This window comes from Palaemon carinicauda, chromosome 4 (genome assembly GCF_036898095.1).
Source record: "Palaemon carinicauda isolate YSFRI2023 chromosome 4, ASM3689809v2, whole genome shotgun sequence".
NCBI lineage: Eukaryota > Metazoa > Arthropoda > Malacostraca > Decapoda > Palaemonidae > Palaemon > Palaemon carinicauda.
Window position 1 is genome coordinate 9,533,680 of NC_090728.1, and position 4,393 is coordinate 9,538,072.

Genomic DNA, 4,393 nt, shown 5'->3' on the forward strand with positions numbered 1-4,393 from the left:
CTCACCGAAAATGACATCATTCAGCAACAGAGAGAAGATATAGGGCACTTGCATCACTCTCAAAGCAGTGGGTAAACATGTGGGAGAAATAAATGTTATGGTCTCTGTGCCAAGGTGTATCATCGCAACCTTGAACCACTTAACCTGTAAAAATCTTATTGAGGCTCCCTTGGACGGACAGAGTTCCCCCACCCACCTCCTCTCCGTCTCATCCTGCTCCTCTCCTTGACTGTGTTAAGACACTTAGCTGGTTCAGGGGAATGTGATATTATTGCCAAGAGTGAGGTTTGCACAACAACAATTCCAAACATAGATGCACTAACTAAGTCACCCCTTAACCCTTTGTGTTTATGAATGGGAAGATTTCAATTTCAAGTACTTCTGCCTCCTATGTCTTATATTCCTCCCACCCATCTAAATGCACCTCCTTGTTATTATGATTATTACTTGCTAAGCTACAAAAGAAACAGAGAAAAATTAATTATTCAAAGAACAGTAACAACATTTAAGTAAATGTTTTTTTTCAGGGGCAATATATTTAGTCCTTCTCAGGATACCTTATGAGGCTTACTCACCCCCTTATGACAAGCTGTAGTATCCATGCTCAAATCTTTTTTCTGCAATGTAGTTTTTATGCTCCCTTCCACTAGTTTCACATATTTTTTGACTGAAGTTCATGATTCCACTGTTGCTATGGGATGGAAAAATTTTCACAGCTGGTCCGTCATGCTAAACGTAGTCTAGAACATTGTGCATAGTTATCCCCTCAAAATATATAGACTTGCAACTACGTAATCCCCTCTTTGAGCTCACTCTTCTGTACTTTCAGCTAGGCTACCACTTCTAAATATATGTTTTAAGCATGATACTTTGCTTTTACAATCAGAGTATAAGGCCTTTTTATGGGATAAGAAATGAAGACCACTTCTCTGTGGACAAACTGAGCTCCACTTAGATGGCAAGGTTAGACATATATCGCATATACGTTTTAATCTTTATCATAAGGTGTCTTTTGTAATAAGTTCCCATAACTAAAAGGAGTAAAAAAAAAACATTAAAATGACAAATTCAGAGATAATTTGTATTTTTCCTAACCATACAAACCTTAGCTATTTACATTGAGTTTACCTTTTAGCGTAGCTGAAATGGCGAGCCATTAGAATTTAACGAGGGTGTATTACCCCCGCGCTAGTTAGCAGGGGGGTAGGGGAGTGGTAGCTAGCTACCCCTCCCCCCCTCACACACAGGTGAACTGCTTCACTTCACTTAGAGGTAGGACTTGTCTTGGGGGACAGGGCTGGCAGGCAAATATATGTAAATAGCTAAGGTTTGTATGGTTAGGAAAAATACAAATTATCTCCGAATTTGTCCTTTGTTCCGTAACCGAAATACAAACCACGCTATTTACATTGGGTGACTTACCCCTTAGGGTTTGGCTTTACCCGGGGACTCAAAATCCGAGTGAGTCGCACTCGAGAAAAGGAGTCCCTGCACCTCACAAGTTCCTTGCTCCGCAAGGAAATGTGTGGCCTACATAAGCATGTGTGTGAAGGAAGAAGTGTGACCCATCCTAGGCAGTTGACCTGGAGTTCCAGAAGGAACTCTGGGTTAGGACGTTCCCAATACCACCTCGTCAGGGTATGGGGGACGCGACAGTATTGACTCAATACTCGGAACACAAGGAAGCATGGTTTACCTGCAGAGGTTTGAGGTCAGCTATGCAGAGACCAGGATGCTGCTTCCCAGTAGAGGGGATGATGAAGAAAGAAGTAAGGGTCAGACATACTTCTTTCGTTCATGCAGACTAAAACCTGATAACAATGCCCTCAACCTTCTGCTACCTGTCCAAAAAGGAGGCTGAGGTTAGACCAGCTGTTGTGTAGCCACCACAGAGTGATAGAAACGTATCGATACTCCTGTGGGTCACGTCCTGCAGGAAGCGGGCTGCGAAGGTCATTAGACGCTTCCAGACTCCAGCTTGTAGCAAATGCGTCACAAAGTAGTATTACTCGAAGGCGAGGGACGTTGTGATGTATCCGACATCGTGCTGTAGGGCGACGTGACGGGGGAGGGTCTGGATTCAGGTCGAGCTGAATGTTCTTGAGTCCGAGCTGAAGAGGTATGCTGGTGACTCTCCCCCGTGTCCTTCTTGTGCTCCCAACACGGCTGCACGTGAGGACAAACTGCAGCTGTTCCCAAAGATAACCCCTCGATTCCTTTACTGGCAAGAAGGAGAAGGTTTGGGTCATCTGATACAGAATGGTGACTCGAAATCTTGAAGGAATTGGACCAAAGGGCCAGGACCTCAAGATTCTGAGTCTACCCTACAACTCAGGAGCGAACCTGAATGTTGCCTTCCCCCATTCCTTAGAAAGGGTGGAGTCGTACGAGACCAAGAAGATTGCTTACACACTGGCCGAGGCCAGAGTGAGCAGGAGCCCCAAGACGGAATACGATCAGAGGCCTGACGTAATGGGTCTTGAGAAGATCTCTTAAGGGACTAAAAAGTCCGAACCATGCTCCATGTTGGAGGTCTCACTCCGACTGGGGGCAGGGACGTTTGCAGCTTCGCATGAGCGAGGAAAGGTCCAGCGGGAAGGAATAAGTTTATTCCTTTCAGCTTGAAGGCCAGGGAAAGGCTGAGCGACAGGCTTCACTGCCGAGAGCGGAAAGGAGTTTCCTCCCGCCGAAAAGCAATAAGTTCGTTATTGCTGGAGAAGAGGCCTCAAGGGAAGAGGTATCTCTCCCACGACACCAACCACAGAAGACTCTCCACTTTACCTGGTAGACCCCTGCGGATGACTATCGCAGATGACGCGACCTCCGCCCAGCGACTGTAGCGGGTTGTCTCCTCTTGAGGAGGAGGCGTAGTGTCTCCAGGCGTGAAGCCGAAGTGATGCCCCGGCTCGTGAAAGATGTTGCAGTGTGGTTGTTTGAGTAGCCTGTGCCATGGGAGAAGCTCTCCCGGGAGTTCCGTCAGGGGAAGCAGAGGGTCTGGAAACCGTTCCGCGTATAGTCCCAGTGGAGCTCTCAGGGCCATCGAAATGTTGACAGACAACCTGGTCTTGTTGAGACCCATTCTCAACAGACAACAAAGGAAGGAAGACCCAGGCGTCGATGTTGTCCCACCATCACCGGAAAGCATCTTGCCAAAGAGTCTTGAAGTCTGAGACTGGGGGGAAGATCAGCGGAAGCTTGAAGTTCCAAGCTGTCGCGATCAGGTCCCCCAGGCCAGGACTTGCTAGTTACTAAAGGCCAAAGACCCCCAGGTACACTCTATCTGCGAGGCTCTGCTCAGATAGTCGGAGAGAAAATTCCTCTGCCCGGAATGAGCGAGCCGATAGTGGTATTGAGAGGATCTCAAATCATCTCAGTATCTCTACTGCAAGATGCAAAGGTATGAAAATGCGTCCCTTGCTGGTTGGAATACGCCACTACCATGAAGTCGTCGCGCACGGAGCTACTCAGCAGGAGCTGTAGGATCTGTAGAGGGGCCAGACTACGGCCCCTAAGCCTGCCTGAATGATGGAGAGGTATCCTTCAGGTCCTGACCATAGGCCTGAACAAGAACATGCCCCCCCCCCCTTTTCTTTGACGAGTCCGAGAAAAGCATAAAAAATGTGGGGAAAGGACGAGAATATCCACCCCCCATCAAGAGGTTCTATAGGTCAACACCCATTGCAGGTCTAAACGTTCCGCTGGTCTCATAGGGGCCAGAAAGTCCGGTTAATCGTTGCTTTGAAACCACTGGAACTTGGGCCGCGCCACTGGGAACTTATCCTGAGGCGACCGTTCAGGACTTTAGACGGGTCAATGAGGAAAAGAGACCTAGGAAACGTTCCAAGGTAGGGCTGAAAGCTCTGCTTGACTGAGAACAGGTACTGCGACTCTCCTCAGCCATGCCACAGTCAACTGAAGGGAAGGCTCGGAGGAGGAGGCAACAGAATCTGGCGTCCCCAGGCGGTCACCCATCCAAGTACCGACCGGACCCGACGTTGCTTAACCTCGCTGGACGGACGAGAAGCGGGGTTTCCAACGTGGTAAGGCTGTTGACTCAATATCATGGCTAGATACTCCAGATGTTGAGGCAGAAGTAGAGAAGGCTCCTAGCAAATTACCATGATCCCTCACTCATGGTAAGGATCCGGAAGCTTGTCCCGGTGTTGAAGAAGGTCGAACCCGAGTCTACCAGAGTTGACTAGACCTCCAAAAGGCGAAGGAGGCAGAAGCCTGCTCCTGAGCGGCCATGAGGAAAGCAGGGAGAGTTCTCTGGGGAAAAACCTGTGATGCCGCGGCGGGATCGCCACACCGCATCTTAAGTCTAGGCTGAATTCCAAGAGCTTCTTGGAAGATGGATGGAATGGAAACTGAAAGTACCCGTCCTTCTGATCCA

The 4,393-nt window shown here is 48.5% G+C and overlaps 1 pseudogene; it reads right to left on the reverse strand.

Annotated features, from left to right (window-relative positions):
- Positions 1-3,935: 3,935 nt before the first annotated feature.
- Positions 3,936-4,054, reverse strand: LOC137640338 (5S ribosomal RNA; annotated as a pseudogene).
- Between the last annotated feature and the right edge of the window lie 339 nt (positions 4,055-4,393).